This window comes from Lycorma delicatula, chromosome 3 (assembly GCF_047948215.1).
Source record: "Lycorma delicatula isolate Av1 chromosome 3, ASM4794821v1, whole genome shotgun sequence".
Classification (NCBI taxonomy): Eukaryota; Metazoa; Arthropoda; class Insecta; order Hemiptera; family Fulgoridae; genus Lycorma; species Lycorma delicatula.
The window spans coordinates 133,478,710-133,500,671 of NC_134457.1; the positions used below are offsets into that span (position 1 = coordinate 133,478,710).

At 29.5% G+C, this 21,962-nt stretch overlaps 1 long non-coding RNA gene across 1 annotated transcript; it reads left to right on the plus strand.

The window, feature by feature from the left end:
• The first annotated feature begins 366 nt into the window (after positions 1 to 366).
• On the plus strand, positions 367 to 20,386 carry LOC142322017 (uncharacterized). The gene is made up of 4 exons (XR_012755764.1): positions 367 to 526; positions 2,275 to 2,367; positions 12,209 to 12,341; positions 19,997 to 20,386. It is a non-coding gene; the product is annotated as an uncharacterized LOC142322017 (long non-coding RNA).
• Positions 20,387 to 21,962: the final 1,576 nt, after the last annotated feature.

A 21,962-nucleotide genomic window follows, 5' to 3' on the forward strand; every position in this document is an offset into this window, starting at 1 on the left:
AAATATCTTAGACAAGTTGGTTATAGTTTAAAACGTGTAAACCTCCGTCTAGAATATATTATTGTGACCAACTGTTCGTTTTCTATTGGAGCTAAAGAACATAATAATAGTATAAAGAAAGGCTGTTTCGATAAATCCAATTATGCTTATCACATTTTATAAAAATGTGACATAATTACAGCTAATTATTACAAAAATAATAACAAATAATTTTATTAAATATTAGATTTTTCCACCGATTATTATAAAATAAGCAATATCTAAAAATTTTATATATTTTTTAATAACAATAAATTAATCAATGAACATATCAAATTTGAAGATGATTTTCTATCTAAATTAATAATTATAACTTGCCTAACTTGTTGTTACAGCAATGACAACTTGTTGTTAGGTTATTAATTATATTATATAGTTATAATTTTTTATTTACGTTTTTAATTTTAATGTTTTAATTTACAAAAAAATACCTCTCCTGAGGATGGACAAATGACCCAAATACCTTGGGATATAATATAAATTGTTGGTAAGGGTGATTTTTATTTTTATATTATAACAAATTATTTAACATAACTTGCCACTTAATAAATAGATGTTTTTTTTCTGATCGGAACAAAATCCTGTTAATTAGTCAAGGTTAGCGAGCGTAGGTTAAGTTTGATTAAATTATATTTATAAAATAAGTAAATATAAATAACCATGTATTAAAATTAATAAAGATACTCTTTTGAATCTATGTTAAACTCTATATCGGCCAATTTTTCACCGAAATCTGATTGACTACTTTGTTTTTAAATAAAGCTGTAGCTACAGTGGCGTTATAAGTAAGTACCAATTATTTAATCAAACACATGAAATGATATTAATGTAAATACATTAATTTTGAAATATTACTACAAAATAATTAACAGCTAAGAAATCGTTACTGAAAATTATTACGAGCATATAGTATATCTGTACATGTTGAAGGTAAATCATATGTTTGTCTTTTTTTTAATTCATCAACAGAACAATATTGTTATTGTAAAAGTAAACTTTTAATTGTAAAATAAACTGATTGTACAGTTACCTTTCTCATAAAGTGTGCATCGGTAATAAACTGAAAGCTCTTCTTTTTTTTTTCTCTTCAAAACTCATGTTTTTAAAAAACCCAAAAACTGGACATTATACGAGAAAATATTTAGGCATAATATATGTTCATAATGATTACAAGCTTAGTGTTTTGTAAAGATTCTTCAGAGTAAAACTGTTCACTCCATTTGGTTAACAAACAAAATCAGTTTGATCATCCCACAAGAATTTATCAAATCAAAAACTTCTGCGGACAACAAAAATGCTATCAATATCCCTAATGGGAATTCTGGCCATGCAATCTGCAATGTTATGTCTACCCGAGAAGCACAATGTGACTGTTTTATACATATTTTAAGTTAGATGGTTACAATGCATCCATTGAATAATTTTTTGAAGCTGCAATTAAGCAATTCTCAATTTCTTTTTAATAATTATCTTTAGAAATAGTAGTTGTGTTAACCTGTGAGAAGAGTTATAATGAATGGCTAAAGATTTTGAGGCAGATCATTAATAAACAATAAAGAAAGCAAAAACTTTTATCTGAGGTGCACCACATTCTACATTTTGAAGTGAGAACCTAAATTTACATGTGCATTTTTGTCAAAGATAAAATTTCTACTACCTGTTCACAATTTGTGAGGTACAACTTGAAAAGAAAGTTTCTCCTCCGATACTGATACCACAGCTACAAAGTAGTTTTAAAAATATTTCAGAAAATTGAAAATGAAATTGTTTTATCTTAAAGAATTAAAAATACTTTAAAAAAACTGGGAAATTGCTACATCTTGTTAGACGTGTTTGCTAATGGAAATATAAAAATTAAATTACCTTATCAGTATAATAGTACATCTGCTGTTAAGCTGTCCCATCAGTACACTGCACAATAATATTTATCAAGAATAAACATAGCAATATACATATACATTTTCTTTAATTATATCACGCATTTGAGTATGATATTTTAAGTACGTTATAATACACATCTTACTCTGTTCAAGTAGCATTTGGATAGGTAATACAGAACATACTTTAAGAACTGATTCAGTATATGAAAAACAGAATAAAAATCCATTTATTACCAACAACTATTCTATCTATCTATCTATATTATCAGTCCCTTTTTTTTTTTTAATTTATTTCTCATTAGTAAGTTGTGAGGTATCTTGATAATATTATTTGTTATACTTGTTATATTTTCAGATAAACTAGTAGATATATGACAAATACAGCTTCATTTTGTAGTAAATTCAACAATAAATTAAGCTCTAAAAAAAAGAGATAGAATAACTACAGGTAAGATTAAATTAAATTGTAAAATGGAATTATTTTTTGCAATAGTATTGTATTTTAATTTATGTATAAATTTATAGCAACAATATTTTAAAAGTACAACCACTATATCCCCATTTTTTTGTGTTTTTGTTTTCTTTTTTATCACAAAAGATATGAAGGTAAAATGAAAAGTAATAAATTTATATGATTAAGAATTTAATATAGTGCTAAGAACAAAGTAATGCTGTATGATAACAGGATGATCTCGGAGACAAATGTTAGATTTGAAGGTGTAATAAATCATGAAAGTGTATTTTATATGATATTGCTGAGAATAGATTGGAAGTGACAGTTTATGCCAATAGTAGACTACACCAACAGCAGCTGTAAGGCGAGTTTATTTTTTTTAGAAATTATGGTTTGATAACAGAAACTTTCCCACTGTACCTCTCCTGAACAACATTGCAAAATGCCAAAAGTTTGATTTAAAATAGAATTTTTCTTTATTGGTCAATAAATAAACTGCAATGATTACATTAATTTTCAGTGATTACCTCTTCATCTCATATGTTCTATTAAAATTATATTTTTTGGCTTAACTGTTAAGAATTTTATTATCACAAAATGACATTTATTAAAATATAATTTTTAACTAAGTTAAGGCAGAAACTACATGTAAGTGCAGGTACAGAAATTTTTAGTGGATTATAAAGTAAATTATTTACTACCATAATTTACAGGAAAGTTGCAATCAAAAATCACACCTGAAAGTGAATTAATGATTTAAAGTGTTTTCGTCTCTGCGAGCTTTATTCTTTTAACACTTGATTCAAAAAATAAAATCTAAGTGGTCTTTATATGATTTGAAAATTATAATAATCTAGCAAATTTTGTAAATTCTGCATAAGAATATCGGTGGTTATAAATATCATTTCCCAACAGTGAAAGTAAAGATGTCACTGTTACCCCAAAAAACATAAAAAACTTTCTGATGAAAATTAAGTAGATCATTTCTCTCTTTGAGAGATACACTAAAATCTGCCACGATATTTTTCAACTCTTATATAAAGTAATTTGAAAGACAACCTGAAACTTTAGATGTTATCCAAATTAATCGCTTTATTACTAATATTGTATTGATCTTAAAGACAAATTATTATTCATACAATGGAATTTAATTACATTCATAAGCCTCTTTTTAGAGCTAAGCCTTTAAATATTATAATAAAATAAATAAAGATTAGTAGAATCAAGAGTCAATGAGTTAATCCCAAGTTTTCGTAATTCTTTTAAATGTTTTCTCTCAACTTAAAAAACACCTATGGAACTTTTTTTCTTTTTGTTAGAGCCCTTCTAATCTTTCCTTACACATGGTCTTCCCCTCCATAAGAGCTGCTGAACATTCTTAAATGTACATTGATGTTACCGCTTTTCTACATTAAATTTTTAATGGTTTTTACTTATTGTATTGCACATTTTATATATTGTAATAATTAAATAGAAAACTCACCAATTACTGTTTCCTCTCCAATCTAATTTGATGAAAATCTGAACATTCTTAAATGTACATTGATGTTACCGCTTTTCTACATTAAATTTTTAATGGTTTTTACTTATTGTATTGCACATTTTATATATTGTAATAATTAAATAGAAAACTCACCAATTACTGTTTCCTCTCCAATCTAATTTGATGAAAATCACAATTCTATTTATGATTAAATTCTGGGATAAAAGTCCTCCACCTGACATTACTGAAAATGAAAACTTACCAGTTTAATTATTATTAAATTATTATAAATAAGTAACAGACAAGTCTATAAGTTGTATTAGTATAATTTTTAGTTTAATGATATTTAGTTCACACATAATTCAATCCACCAATAAATTATAAAATTTAATTTTATATTTTTTGTTATGAAGAAATTTTGTGAATTAAATTATAAGAAGTGTACATTAATTCATCAAGACATCTAAGTGTAGTCTGTTGTGCTTTTAATATAATAATTTGCCTGCGATATAAGTCTCATAAGCAAAGAGATATCTCTCTGTTAAGGGGCCATTAAGAAAGTAACTATTGCCTCAGCCTAAGAGATTTATCCAGAATTTTATCAAATATAAAACTCAAAGATGTAATCTATATTCATGGAATCTATTTGAGGAATAAGGGATTCCAATCGACTCAAGGAGTCTAGTTCATAATAATAATAATTAATATTTTTATGTCTCTGAAGGAGTCACTCAACAGATAACCTGACATGACACATATCTATTTCCAAAAAAACGCTGAGCCAGTCTTAATAAAAACTCGCATCACAAGTTAGGCTTGCTGAGGTAAATGGATATTTTAATTGTTTTTCAGATGCCTTTCCCTCAAAAATTATTGCATACCAGCACGAAGCTGACTAAACTATAGATGATATTCAGCCTTGAAATTGGGGCTTTTATTCTGTTCATGACATTGAATTGTTATATAGTGTCATCATAAATGTAAAGATATCAACTTTATATGGTATCATTTATATCTTGCGTGACTTTTATAACGCAGAAGTCACAGATCAGGAATTTATAATTTAATCAATTGTTCATTCTGTTTAGTGCTGGTAAAGGAGCAATTGATGAAAGACATGTTGATATCTCTGTTTCCAACTGTGAGATGTGTTTTGCAATTCATTTTTTGTGAGCAAGCATACAGTGAAACTAAAATCTGTAGATTACAATCTCATGTTTATAATAATATTATAAGAGACATAGTCATGATGCCAGAAAATTAGAGAGAAACAAGCCAAACAGATTCAAATGATATTATTGAACTAAAAAATGATTGTCACAATATTTTGGGAACAAAAGAATCTACTAGCAGAATTCATGGAACTTGGGACTGCAGCAACATCAGAATCTTATTATTAATTGAAGGAGTTTGGACAAATCAAACCGTGCAAACTGCTCACAATGGTGATTATTCTTCTGAATGAAAACGCATAACCTTACACTAAAGGCCACTCAAAGGCTTTAGTTGTCGGTTCAAGTTGGAGATTTTTATTGTTACTCGTATTGTTTAGACACTGCTTGAATACAATCTCTTTATTAAGATAAAGATTTGTCTGTTAATCAGTATATTGAAACAAACAAGGGGTTCAAAAATGGATGGGTGGTGGATTTCTAAAATCATTTCTACAAAAGTTGGTGTTGTAGTGCAACAAGTGCCCGAGAGTGGAGCATTTTTAGGGAAAAGTGTAGTGCAGATATGTTTATAAGATATATGATCTAAATAACAAAATATTTAGACACTGTTTTTTTTCTGGAGAATGGACTTTTCATGATAGCTTTAGATTTTTACTAAAGTAAAACTTGGCAGTTTTTCTTAATTTGTCCTAAAATTGCATAAGAACAGCTGAACAATGTTTTGTAATCAAGAATTACCTTAAACCTGATTGATGTTTAAATATTTATTTTAAAACATAATAGAAGAACCGCAGCTGTTATGATAATTATTTTTTATTTCTAGTTACTTAGGATGAAATTGTACCTTGAAAATGTAAATCAATAAAATAATTATAGTCATTTGCCATAAACAAAAGATTGAATGCGACAAGAGACGACATGCAAGCCCCACAAAATGGCAATGTATCATGAGAAGTAGACATGTATGATGCATCATACAGGTATCTGTTGTTGCCTACTACAGAGCTTAAAATTTTATTCAGTCTAGCTTCAATTGTCTATACTGTGTGTTGTGTTCACACAGTTATTATTGTTTTGCTATATTTTCATAAATTCTTTATAATACTGAATAGACTTTTTCTCATTTTTATTTCCTACATGGCCTCTGAAAAACTTTTTGGATGCTCAAATCAGCCAGACAATTATTGTTTCATTAGAGGTAAATTTATGCATAAATCTCAAAGAAAGACTTACTCATGAATCGATAAAAACTGCCTATAAATTTTATTTTGATTGCGCATCCAGGGATGAAATCTGGGTGCCTCATGTTATTTCTATATCGTGCTCAGTAACTGAATGGTTGAAGGGGAAACAACAAGTCCTCCTATTTACTGTACTGATGGTTTGTAACACTTCACACTGCTACTTTTGTATGACAAATATATTTGGATTTTCATTCAAAAAAAGAAAGTTCATAAAATATACAGATGTATCCTCAGGTCCAAAGCTGGTACCAAATGGGGGATAGGAGTTACCTATACCTGTACCACCATCTAATCCAACATTTTTAGAAAAACAATCTGAAAATGTAGTGGATGTTGAAAAATTTCTTCCTGTATCCGATGAGACCTCACTTAATTCAACAATATGAACTTAATGATATAGTTTGTGATTTAAAGTTATTAAAGCAGAAAGCTGAACGTCTTGACATCTAGACTACAACAGTTGAATCTTTTGGCAGAAAAAACAAAATTTACTGTGTTTGTAACACGAAATAAAACTTATTCAACTTACTTTACTATGAGCAGTTCATTGCGCATTTGTACTGATGTCGATGCCCTGATGAAAGAGCTTGGAATTCAGCATGTTCCTGAAGAATGGCTTTTTTTATTGACTACTAAGTTAGCATGAAAGCAGTTTTATAAGGTAATGGTTACAAACAGACATCCATTCCATTAGCTCATGCAGTCTACATGAAGGAAATGTATGGAAATGTGGCATCAGTATTGGAAGCGATAAAATACAAAGAGCATTTGTGGCAAGTTTGCAGTGATTTGAAAGTTGTGCTTTACTTCCTGCTTTACAAGGAGGGTTTACAAAATATTGTTTTTCTTTGTTTTTGGACTAGTCATGGTACAAAAGGTCTTACTAAGTAAAGAACTGGCCATTCCAGCAGAACTTTATGCCTGGTGAAAAAAATGTAAAGAATTTATCATTAATTAAGAGTGGTAAGATCATACAATCACAATTTCACATTACAATTGGACCAATGAAAAACACCAAGATGGATGAGGATTTAATCATTTAACAATAAGTTTTCCTAAATTGAGTGATTGTAAGTTCAAGGAGAGTACATTTATCAATCCACAAATCAAAATGCTTAAGGATTTAACATTTGAGGATAACTTAGTGAATGTGCATTAGCTGCATGGAAGTCCTTCAGAGACATTATTGGTGTTTTTTAGGCAATACAAAAGATAAAACTAAATTTTTTTGGTTAATAAACTGTTAAAACAACTACAATCTTTCTGTAGAAAGATTTAGTATGTAAAAATTCATTTCTTACACTCCCACCTAGACTTTTATCCTGAAAATTTGGGCTCTGTCAGTGATGAGCAGGGAGACCATTTCCGTCAGGATATTCTGACCGTGCAGCATTAGTGTACCAAGGAAGATGGGATGCTAGAATGATTGACTACTATTGTTTGTTTTTATTTAGAGAAACTGATCAAACATTGTACAAATTTGACAACAAATTTTAAAAATTCAGTTCCGATGATTTAAACATTTAAAAACTGTATTGAACATATTTCAATTCATTTGTGTTTGAACAAACAAAAATTTAGCTGATTTAAACAAATTGTAAATGAATACACATAAATAATAACTCTTTTGAAATATTGTTATCACACAGATTGTGCATTTATTGGTAAATAAATCTTATGTATCTATAAGTGCAATGTATTACACAAAATTTATAAGTTTTGAATTCAGCACCCAAAATTTGTTAAAATCACTATGTACGATTCTAAATATACATGTTTTGCTGCATTTTAAAAATTCTGTTAGTCATTTATGATACTCACCTTTCTTCAATCCAGATTTGAAACTACGGTGATAGTCATTTTAAGTAAAATTTTCTTTAGCTTCCATATTCCATTTTACACCTTCAACATTACATTTGAGTAATCAGGAACCATTTTTTTTCTCACAACTTCCATGAGTTTGAAAGTACTCCCAGTACAGCAACTACAACTCAAAATCACTTGTCAAAAAGATTAATAATGTACATAATATGAATTGTTAATTTTTTTTTTTTTTTTTTTTTTTTTTTTTGTTTTGCGTAGGAGGAGGGAAAAGCTGTGTCAGCCACCGTCTGTGCCCGCAACAGACGGTAGTGTCGGGCTCTCACCGACTAAAAAACCTCCCCCTTTATGAAATAGGAATTGGACCTAACCATGCAACACAAATACATTGAAAATATCATATTCTATCAATGGGGAAACCTACTGGGATCCTATTAGGGATTGGGATCGCAAACGCGACTTAACTAAGTAATAATAAAATAATATCTACCTGAAAAACATACATAATAATATTGTACCTGAAAAACATATACAAAACTTTACATATACTTTCATAAACTTAATCTACATTGCTTATCTAAGTAATTTTAATGTAAAATTTATGTTGAACCTGAAACAGAAACATACACAAAAGTACACATAAATATCATATTCTATCAATGGGGAAACCTACTGGGATCCTATTAGGGATTGGGATCGCAAACGCGACTTAACTAAGTAATAATAAAATAATATCTACCTGAAAAACATACATAATAATATTGTACCTGAAAAACATATACAAAACTTTACATATACTTTCATAAACTTAATCTACATTGCTTATCTAAGTAATTTTAATGTAAAATTTATGTTGAACCTGAAACAGAAACATACACAAAAGTACACATAAATATCATATTCTATCAATGGGGAAACCTACTGGGATCCTCCTATTAGGGATTGGGATCGCAAACGCGACTTAACTAAGTAATAATAAAATAATATCTACCTGAAAAACATACATAATAATATTGTACCTGAAAAACATATACAAAACTTTACATATACTTTCATAAACTTAATCTACATTGCTTATCTAAGTAATTTTAATGTAAAATTTATGTTGAACCTGAAACAGAAACATACACAAAAGTACACATAAAAAATTCCCTATAGGAAAGTTCCTATCAGGGGACCCTACTGGGAGTTGGGACCTACCGCGATTTTATCAGAATATTACTGTCAACTTAAAAACTACACAACTTAATAATAACATGGAAATTTATAATATGAAACAATAATAACAAAAGTAAGTACCTTTAATAGAAAATTATCCTATAGTAAAAGGGAGTACCACAATGTAAGGAGGGCCACTTACATGGCAGCTCTCCCTTAGATTATTAAATGAACCGTTGAGTTACCTGAAACAAAAGAAAATAAAACAAATTCAATTAGCAGTTGTGAAATTAATATAGTTTTGTTTTAGTTAACAAATTCATTTCACTTATGATAACATTGACCTTTTTCTAACAAAAATATTTATTAGGAATGATTAGATGGTCCATTTTTACTCCTTAAATATTTAGCCTGGTAGAACTATTTATATAGACATTTTTTACAGAAATAGAATCGCTAGCTAAGTAGGTACATAAGAAAATCTTTACCCTATTCCAGACTAGATAGATACCAAGAACACTGAATTTTTTACATCTCCGACATCGTTAGGTATCCAGTGAGAAATCATTGAAAAACACCATTCTAATAGATCAAGGTGGAAGAAAATAAAGGAATAAAGTGGAGGTTAGAAAGGCGTAATCTACAAGGATTGCTAAACAAGACAACTCGCTCAAAGAAATTCTAAGCCCCTTTTAAGGCAGCAGGGATTCCTCTCGTACAAGATCAGAACGCTTTTACCAAGAATAGAAGCAAAAAAATTATTCTGAATTAAGATTCACCGACATAGATGGTAACAGATCTATATCACATACAGGAATGTGTGTTATATGAACCGGTTTGGCCGAGCTAAAATTTTCAGCTAAGAATAATGTTCAACGGTAACAAAAATCGATACAGGATGTCTGTACACCACATGATCCTTTTACTAATTTTTATATATATATTTTTTTTAAATTATACTTAATATTTTTATAGAATGAACGGCATCATTTATTTTCTTATTATTTTCACAATTTTATGTAGGTTTCCACTTGCTTTGATCGCTCTGGTATTTAAAATTCATGAAATATTTATTTATGTACCATCTACTTTGCAAGTATATTCTACAAATTTTGACAAAGAGGTGCGAGCATGGTTTCAATCAATTTTAAAACCGCTGTCAGGCAATAGATTCATCGCCAAAGCAAGCAAAACAATAAAGGACTAAACAGAATTTCCTTGTCAAAAAAGAAAAAAACTTGTGAAACCACTTCTAAATTTTCACACAGTATATCTTCTATTAAAATAATGCGTTAAATGAAGATATCGCTTTGTTTCATCTATCAAAACCTGCTCTCTATCTGTAAACTTACATAAAATTCATTTTTATTATAATTAAAAGTTTCGGGATATCCAAGTGAAAAGATGACTGTAACGACAATAGTTTGATTCTTATTTCATTCATTTTACATTATGAAATCTCTCAAATCCAATTGCTTTTCATGACTATTCTTTACATTATAAACAAATGATTGTTGTCAACAAAAAGAATAATTTAGTTTAATTATATATTGCATTTCAATTTTATTAACAATGATGAAAAAATCAAGTGATGTACTGCTAACTGATAAATACTCAAAATATTATTAGGAAGGTTAAAATAAAAATATGAATAACAGTCTTCTTGAAATATCATAAGCCAAGAAATGTACATAGTAAGCTTATGAAGTTTCATTGCTCTAACTAACAAAATTCATAAATAAAAATTTTTGTGTATATATATATATATATATATACACAAATTATATATATATATATATATATTTAAAATTTAACATTATATGAAATATAAACCACTTAATCACAGTAATTAGATTAGTTATACTTACCTTATTTATTTCCAATAACCAGTTTGTGCAGTATCTTGCATCTTCAGTTGGTATTAAATTATAACTAATTCTTTTTAATTGATTTGTATTTTTTTTCATTATAAATATTTTCACAACTACATTTATGTTCATAATATCATTTAAAATTTCACAATTAACATTATAATTTATGTTAAAAAAGAGAACTCATTAAAAAGAATAAGTTTTAATGTAATAAAAATAGAATTTAATACAGACTGAAGATGCAAGGTACTATGAAAAACAGTCAATGGAAATTAATATGGCAAGTTTAACTTATGTAATTACTGTGTTTTGGTGGTTTATATTTCAAATAAAATATATATATCAGAGACAAATTAGGCATTGACCAAATAATGGTATTTCTTGATATGTATACTAAGTTTCTGCTTTTTATTATACTGATGTTTCTTTTATTGCATTTATATTGTAATTTGCCACACAAACTTTCTGTGCTGCGCATGACATTTTATGTCAGATCTACCTAAAATTTTTATAAAAGTAAGAAATAAAAGTAACTGCAGTATCAAAAAAGAAAGTTACCCATCAATGATGTAAACTGGGGTCTAAACTAATACCTTTTTCTGTTTAGCCTCGGGAACCACCATAAGGTATTACTTAAGAGGATGATATGTATGAATGCAAATTAAGTGTAGTTTTGTTCAGTATCATGTTGACCGTTCTTGAAATGTGTGGTTAATTGAAACCCTACCGTGAAAGAATGCCGATATCCACAATTTAGTATTCAAATCCATTTAAAAGTCTACTAGGATTTGAACCTTAGAACTGTCGACTTTGAAATCATTTGATTTGCAATGATGAGTTAACCACTAGACTAGACCGGGTGGGGTAAAGCCCTGACCCTGGCCTTGGCCCCTGGTACAAGGAAAGTGATAGTGGCTGGTTGAAGCCACAGAGTGAGTAGCTCCATTTCTTGGTTGCTCTAACTGAAGCTAAACATTACATAAATGGATGGAGTCTTTTAATAAATACTAGTATTATTGGGAAATATATATGATGTAGTAAAGAATTAGTAGTACCTTAATATTTTACCATTTGTGTACACAGCATTACATTCATCACCACGGCTAATCCAAGGATCAAATCCATCGAGCAGCTGAAAGAATCGATCGATCTGGTACTCTGAAGATATAGGACGCAGGATGAAGTGAAAAGTTGATGAGATGTTGAATATAACCTGGTAATCTGTATTATTTCAAGTCTTATTTTTATTTATAGTTTGTAAATTTTTGTAGTGAGGAAGATAACGTCAATTTCACACTTTAATCTTGATCGCACTTCAATTTCACACTTTATTTACACCAATCACTTATTTCCCCCACAATTTCAAAATATGTTATATAAGATAAAATAATTACATACTAAAAACCAGAATCAGTTCATACCTTTTTAATATGAAAGGCAAATATATTACATATAAAAATGATTAAATTTTGAAGTAATTTGGATTACTGTTAAGCTAGATGAATTTTTTCAAATAATCATTCTACTTGTGTAAGTTAATTTTTTTAATAAAAAACTTAGCGAAAAAAATTAAATAATTTATTATGGCACCTCTAAAATCAGCTGACCCTGGTTTGAAAAAATTAAACTAACATGCAAGCATGCATCTTCTTTGAAGCAGGTGGCTGAACGCTGATTGGGAAAGCAAATGGGGTATTCAAAATTTAAAATCTTTCAAATAAAATAAAAAATTCTTAAAACTGTAATTAGATATAAATATACTCTAACCTTCAATTTGATTAACATCTACCAAAAAAATTTAAGGAATAGCTTATGTAATATAATAAATATAAAAAAAATATATATATAAAAATAAATATATAACCAGATTTAAAAGCTACAGTTAATTAAGAAATTGCCTCTATATCTTTACGTATTTTTTAAATTTCTTGGACTTATTTAAATGATTAATTTTGTCAATGAAATTAATAAAATTTAAATAATTTATAAAAAGGATAATTTTAAAAACCTACTCATTAATATTTCAAAAAAATTGTATAAAGCAATTTAAACTACAAGAGGAATTTTTACGTGATGTAATAAAAAAAAAAAAAAAAATGTAAATTGATTTATAAGGAGGACTTCAGCCGCTGGTAGTGAAGTGATGAGCTGAAAAGACAAAGAAACATAATAACCACAGAATAACTATAAATATTATGAATAAACTATTTCTAACATTAACATATTTATATATCACCCCCCAATATATAAACACATTTATGTACACAGCACCCCCCAACCGAAACCCGATGAACGATATCGGGATGATGAAATACGGTCGCGACGCGGTTGACGCGGTACGAATGCTTTATGTACCGTGCACTTGCTAGAACTATTCATTGCATACAACATAGATATTTACAATGTGAATTTGTAATCAAGAATTATAATTAAAAATAATTTTGTATCATATTTGGTACCTGATAAGCTAAGGTGTGAATAATACACCCCGAACTGTGCAAGAGCACATCGAATCTCCTACCAGTTAAGGAAAAAGTTGAAATAATATACACCCTGAACTGTTTCAGAACATATCAGATTTGCTAGCTGTTGAGTAACAATCTAAAATAATACACCATGAATTGTCAGAGCATATCAGATTTGCTAGCTGTTGAGCAACAATCTAAAATAATACACCCTGAATTGTCAGAGCATATCAGATTTGCTAGCTGTTGAGCAACAATCTAAAATAATACACCCTGAATTGTCAAAGCATATCAGATTTGCTAGCTGTTGAGCAACAATCTAAAATAATACACCCTGAATTGTCAGAGCATATCAGATTTGCTAGCTGTTGAGCAATAATCTAAAATAATATACCATGAATTGTCAAAGCATATCAGATTTGCTAGCTGTTGAGCAACAAACTAAAATAATACACCCTGAATTGTCAAAGCATATCAGATTTGCTAGCTGTTGAGCAACAATCTAAAATAATACACCCTGAATTGTCAGAGCATATCAGATTTGCTAGCTGTTGAGGAACAATCTAAAATAATATACCATGAATTGTCAGAGCATATCAGATTTCCTAGCTGTTGAGCAACAATCTAAAATAATACACCCTGAATTGTCAGAGCATATCAGATTTGCTAGCTGTTGAGCAACAATCTAAAATAATACACCCTGAATTGTCAGAGCATATCAGATTTGCTAGCTGTTGAGCAACAAACTAAAATAATACACCCTGAATTGTCAGAGCATATCAGATTTGCTAGCTGTTGAGCAACAATCTAAAATAATATACCCTGAATTGTCAGAGCATATCAGATTTGCTAGCTGTTGAGGAACAATCTAAAATAATACACCCTGAATTGTCAGAGCATATCAGATTTGCTAGCTGTTGAGCAACAATCTAAAATAATATACCCTGAATTGGCAGAGCATATCAGATTTGCTAGCTGTTGAGGAACAATCTAAAATAATACACCCTGAATTGTCAGAGCATATCAGATTTGCTAGCTGTTGAGCAACAATCTAAAATAATATACCCTGAATTGTCAGAGCATATCAGATTTGCTAGCTGTTGAGGAACAATCTAAAATAATACACCCTGAATTGTCAGAGCATATCAGATTTGCTAGCTGTTGAGCAATAATCTAAAATAATACACCATGAATTGTCAGAGCATATCAGATTTTCTAGCTGTTGAGCAACAATCTAAAATAATATACCCTAAATTGTCAGAGTCTAGCTGTTGAGCAACAATCTAAAATAATACACCCTGAATTGTCAGAGCATATCAGATTTGCTAGCTGTTGAGCAACAATCTAAAATAATATACCCTGAATTGTCAGAGCATATCAGATTTGCTAGCTGTTGAGGAACAATCTAAAATAATACACCCTGAATTGTCAGAGCATATCAGATTTGCTAGCTGTTGAGGAACAATCTAAAATAATACACCCTGAATTGTCAGAGCATATCAGATTTGCTAGCTGTTGAGGAACAATCTAAAATAATACACCCTGAATTGTCAGAGCATATCAGATTTGCTAGCTGTTGAGGAACAATCTAAAATAATACACCCTGAATTGTCAGAGCATATCAGATTTGCTAGCTGTTGAGGAACAATCCAAAATAATACACCCTGAATTGACAGAGCATATCAGATTTTCTAGCTGTTGAGCAACAATCTAAAATAATATACCCTAAATTGTCAGAGTCTAGCTGTTGAGCAACAATCTAAAATAATACACCCTGAATTGTCAGAGCATATCAGATTTGCTAGCTGTTGAGCAACAATCTAAAATAATATACCCTGAATTGTCAGAGCATATCAGATTTGCTAGCTGTTGAGGAACAATCTAAAATAATACACCCTGAATTGTCAGAGCATATCAGATTTGCTATCTGTTGAGCAACAATCTAAAATAATATACCCTGAATTGTCAGAGCATATCAGATTTGCTAGCTGTTGAGCAACAATCTAAAATAATACACCCTGAATTGTCAGAGCATATCAGATTTGCTAGCTGTTGAGCAACAATCTAAAATAATATACCCTGAATTGTCAGAGCATATCAGATTTGCTAGCTGTTGAGGAACAATCTAAAATAATACACCCTGAATTGTCAGAGCATATCAGATTTGCTAGCTGTTGAGCAATAATCTAAAATAATACACCATGAATTGTCAGAGCATATCAGATTTGCTAGCTGTTGAGCAACAATCTAAAATAATATACACTAAATTGTCAGAGTCTAGCTGTTGAGCAACAATCTAAAATAATACACCCTGAATTGTCAGAGCATATCAGATTTGCTCGCTGTTGAGCAACAATCTAAAATAATACACCCTGAATTGTCAGAGCATATCAGATTTGCTCGCTGTTGAGCAACAATCTAAAATAATACACCCTGAATTGTCAGAGCATATCAGATTTGCTCGCTGTTGAGCAACAATCTAAAATAATACACCCTGAATTGTCAGAGCATATCAGATTTTCTAGCTGTTGAGTAACAACCTAAAATAATACATTCTGAACTGTGCCAAAGTATAAATGCAAATTTGCTATCTGTGCAATACTCTAATATGTGTATTTTTACAATTACACAATCTGAATCTGTATATCTAAAAATGAAACCGAATAAGAAGATTGAACTCGGGATATATATGAATTAACCAGAAGATTTTTGTTTTATAATTTCAACAGAAAAATGTTATTGCTTTGATGAAATATAACTTAAGGGATTTTTCTATTATTTTCAATACTAAAAATAGATCCTTCAAAGAAATCAGTTACTCAGAGTTTTTAATCATAATGAATTTACTTGTGTTTTCCATATTTCTTTTTTTTCCTTTTGCACTTGTGCAGATGTATGCATTACCATCCAGTCCTCTTAATTACCCCATTTAAGATTCTCTTAATAATGCATTTTCACAGCATAATATGGCCAATCCCAATTGGAATTAAAAAAAACAAAAGTCTATAATTTATATTATTGAAAAAAAGGTAAAGTTACTAATGAATAGCAAATGGAATCAAGTTGAGATTGATGACAATCCAAGTGTAAAAGGGGGTATTAAATAATGCAAATACTAAATGTAATATTGAAGTTACCTTTATCTGTAGGATTATAGAAAAAAATTAAAATCTTATTATTCAGTAATCCATAAGGAGGACTTTTTTCAATATGAAATATAATTACAATTTAATTCTATATGTGAACAGTGGGAGGTGCAAAATGATTAATAGCAGGTGACAGGTACCCATTAAATCGCAAATTCTATTCTCGTATAAGAAAACAGAATGTGCTCTATTTCAGTTTTACATGGTTTTGGAAAATGGTTTATAAAAAAATACATTTATAGAAAGATAAACTAATAATTTCAGTGGATAACCACCAGGCAAGATATGGCATATACTCTAGAAGACTAAAACCAGGGGGTTTATGTATATATTTTGCTCATATGAAAGGTTTAATGTAGTGTATTTTTAGGTTTAACATTCCTGTAAAAATTATCAACGGTAATAGTGATGGGCCTTTTAAATAGAACTAAAATGATTCCTGACGGATATACTGTAATAGTTCCTCGATTGTTCTTTGCAGAAGACCAGTATACTTTCAAATACTGTTTGATGGTGTCAAAAATAGATTTATGTAACATTAGATAGTTAGGGTGAGATAGAAGATCTTTTTAAATGAAAGCTAAAAAATCTTATTTGTGTTATATTCATAAATTTGTTTATATGTAGATAATCAAAGGGACATTTTAGAATTAATTTTGTTGTTAAATATGGTTATTTATTTAAGAAATTACTTTAGTGTAATTATAAAATAAAAGAAAATCCACAAAGAAAATAAGATGCGAGGCTGTTTTACATAAACAGATCAAATACGATTGAAAAAAGCCAATACTATGAATTAACAAATCACAAAATTCTGCTTATTTAAAAAAAAAGTATAGTAAAAATAATAAATTTACAGAAAACTGCAGAAATTGTATAAACAGCTTGTCAAGTGGTTTATGTAATATCCTCTTCCTTAGAATCAATTATAATTTAACCTCTTTGAAGACAGTTCTAATTTAATACTAGAAAATCGATTTATATTACATTTAAATTTAGATATTCAACTCATATACAGCAGAATGAATGATATACATAAAATACCCATCAACTAAACTTAAATTAGTATAATTAATGTTAGTCAATGTTAGTAAAACAATTTTTTACAATAAAACCGTTATATTTCTAAGCTACATAAAAAGAACATGCAATTACAAGCTACATAAAAATGCATGAAATTACTAGCTACATAAGAAGTACATGCTACAAGCTACCTAATTATTTTATGTATTATTAAAATTACTGTATATGAGTCAACAAAACCATGTAAACATAATTGTATATGAAATATACATAGTAAAAACATTTCTCTCTCCAAAGAGGTTAAAGTTAAATATTTAATTAAAAGGTTAGGAAAATAATGCTTATTAATGTTTTTGAAAAAATCTATTATTTACATTACATTAAAAAACCGAGAATTCACATAAAGAACAAAATTACAACGTACTACTTGTTATTATGAAAATAAATGGAACCTTTACAGTATATGGTCATTTGACTACTTGCTTAAAGGCATGAATATAAACTGGAATTGTATTTTTCTTCCTGTATGAAGTTTTGCTAATGGCTATACATAATTAAATAAATTCTGTAAAATAATTGTAACTGAAAAGCAAAAACAGAGAAAAAAATTTAAATGATTTCAATGAAGAAATTATTTGAAATAATCGGCTAACTTATTGATATGAATGAAGTGACAAGGGAGGTATAGCAAATCAGTAATTTAACCACCAAAGTACCTAGCCTAACAAAGTTAAGAATTACATAAAAAATATATTAAAGCATAGACTAAAATTCATTTAGAAGAAAAATGAGTAATTAAAACAATTATGCCCTTATAATTTCTTTCCATCTAGTCACCTGTATAATCAGAGATAAAGAAAAAATTGTCACTTTCTTGAAAATAATTTAAAAATAATGATTAAACTTTTTTGATTGTATTACAGTATTCAGAAATTTGTGTGCCGGTTGTTAATTCGCAAAACGTGGTAATGGATCAAATGGATTAGAACAAGTTTTATTTGGATTTGAATATTCTGTTAGTGAACTGAACAACAATGAAATAAATTTAGACAAAATATCTGAAACAAGATCAGTTGATTACGCAATAAAACAGCTTTACACAGGATTTCTTTTTCAGGTTACAATCAAGAGACCCAGAAATGAATGCAGTTAACTACAACTGACATCCAGGAAAAATTTAGAAATGTAGGAAACAAAAATAAATTTTAAATTATCTTTTATTAACATAAAAGCTAATTTCTTATTATTATAAACTCTTGAGAAATAAATGAAGACTATATCTGCAATAATGGAAAATATTAGTACAAGTGATAATTGGCTTTTATTTCAAGAATTTTCTACAGAATTGCAGAAAAAATAAATTGAATAATGAGATGTGAAAATGTGTGGATGTCCGATAAGATGTGGTTCAATGATTTGGATGAAAGAAGATTCCAATTGTTCTGTTGGGGAGATAACACAATTATTACGATCTGAAAAAACTAAAAAAGAATAAGTGTGTTTTAAATATGATACATAACTGCCCTTACTGTTTTCCTAATTCAAAATGCAAACTTTCTTTTAATAGAGTTTCTAAAAAGCATTTCCTGTTTCAGCAATAATAATTAAAGTATTTGATATATCAAACTATAAATAAAATGTTATAGTTCCTGTGATATATTCATTGAACTAAGGTATTTGTACTTATTTTCAGTAGACAAAGGTAGCAAAGCGCAAGAAAAAACATGTCTATTCAATACATATAAATTACATTTACAATACAAATAATGTATCTAGATGCAATATAAAAATTAGGCAATTCCTATAAAATTATTGAAAATATTAAGATGTTTTATACTTTTTTCCGGAATAAAATTCATTTTAGTTTATACATAAAATTCATCGGTAATTCATTTTATAAAAATTTTGCATTATTGATGTATCCATTTCAAAAAAAGATTACATCACCCCTCTTTTTTTGAATAAAACAAATTTTGTAAAATGGAAGATTATTATTTATCTAGAATAGATTTTAAATTAAAAAACAAAATCTCATGTAAAAAAGATCATCATATAAACTGTAGCAACGTGCTTTAAAAATTCTACGTTAAATTTTAATTTTCATTAAACCGTAAATTAAGAAAAAAATGTTAATTTAAAACCGATATATTAAAAAAAATAAATCTATGTTGCATACAATAAAATAAATGTTCCTCACTTTAAAGTAATGTCCTAAATTGTGTGGTTTTTCTTTACAGAAGATTGTTCATATTTACCACACGAACATGTGCACAGGTGAACGTTTACGACGCAACTAAAGAGATGTCTTACTTCGTATAACGTACAAGCTGAAAAACAACTGATAACCGTTCTGCGTCTCTGATTGGTCAATCATATCGGTTGTTTACGCAGAGACCGAGCGACTCCCTCGCTACATATCGTAATCCGTCCAACGTTAAAATAGACAAACAACTTTGTTATAAGAATTGAATTGAAAAACAAGTTAATTACATTTCTGTGTTTCTGATTGGTCAGTGGTGGTATTACAGTTGTTTAATCGTTCTAATGAATCCCTCCCGACGTAACTTTGTAATCTTCTTCATAATAATCGCTTTAAAATATATATTTCAATTTAAAATAAAAATTAACTAATTTCAAAATTATTTTTTTACTTTTACCTGTATTAATATATTATTTGACAAAACAAATTACGTCATCAGAATTGCCGATCTAGTTGAAAATTAACAGAATTTTTTTTTAATAGTAATTTACATAACTGAACTTTTGTTTTTTGCACCGGTATTTATTTTTGCAGTTTTGAAAAGTAAAACAAAAAATTTGGTAATATTGTATTCTCTAAGACAGAAAAAGGTATTAACTTGTTAATTAATATCGGTTAAAATTGTTAAATATAAATTGAATTTGGTCATAAATTAATTTCCAGACATAATATTTTTTATTAAATGTGATATATCAGATCCGCGCCTTCCCTAACACCGAAGGTTTCACACAAACATTTTCCTTATCTTATTTCAATTAGACCGTGCACTCAAATCATTTTTGATTGTGTCTTTAAACACCAAAAATACTATCCTCACGCCAACAAAACAAGTGTTGACTGCAACCACAGTTTTGTCCTACAATTCAATTTACTCAAAGTCCTCTTGATTTACTTAAAAATCAAGCAACAGATTTACAAATTTAATAAGCCTCTAATAAAAATATACCTTCTTATTTTGCTCTCATCCGCATTCGGTAGTGAGGTCAATGCCTATTACAGACATTTCTGACAGACTTTTACATTTCTGATGCGCTTTGACCTTTAGCCTTTTACTAACGACAGATTCTGAAACGACTCTGTCTCTTTGTCATCCGCTGTGACAACCGGACCTTTCCTACTATTCTTTATGTTCTTAATTTTCAAATTGGCCTGGAGGGCAGCCTGAAACTCCTTCTTCATTATTTTTGTGGAGTCCTCTTTCCTGTTTATGAATATGACTTCTGGTTGCTTGCCTCCCGCTGCCTTTAAGGCAGCGTTGAGTTTCCGCTTTGCCTTAATAAGCACAAGTGCTGGGCGCTGATACCGAGACGGACACTGTCTCTTTCCTTTAACTACAACCTCCTTGACTTCAGTTGGTTTAGAGGCAAGCGTCTTAAATCCGTTCGGCAAAGCAGAGAACATTTCCCTACTCATTAAGCCTTGATATCACTCGTCTGCGAACCGCTGGAGAGGCGCTTCGAATGCCTTCAGGAAATCCAACAACTGCTCACATTGTTACTGAAATTATGCTACTAGTGGGAGAATTAACTGCCACCAGCTTTAACGAAATCACTATTCAGCCTGATTTTTGGTATCCCGGTGGACGTATTCGCCTGCCTAGATTAGATTCGTCATCACAGGAGAAGACTTTAACATCCTCTACTCCCCTCCCGACATCCTCTTGCTTTCTAACCCGCCTGAGTTTTCCCATAAGACTCTTCAGATTATACAACCGATCTCTTCGCCAGTGCATCCCTAACTAATTAGAATAAGCAAAACTAATCTATCTACTTACACTCTGACACCTAATACTTTGTCAGACAAGCCTTAAATGCGATAACGGTACGCAGCGAGATACGAACAGCCGGAGGCCTGATTGTCCTCATGTCACATTTCGCACCTCTTAGCCGCTGCTGGATAGTTTACCCAAGAGCATGCAATTACGAAAAAACGCTCTGAAAAGA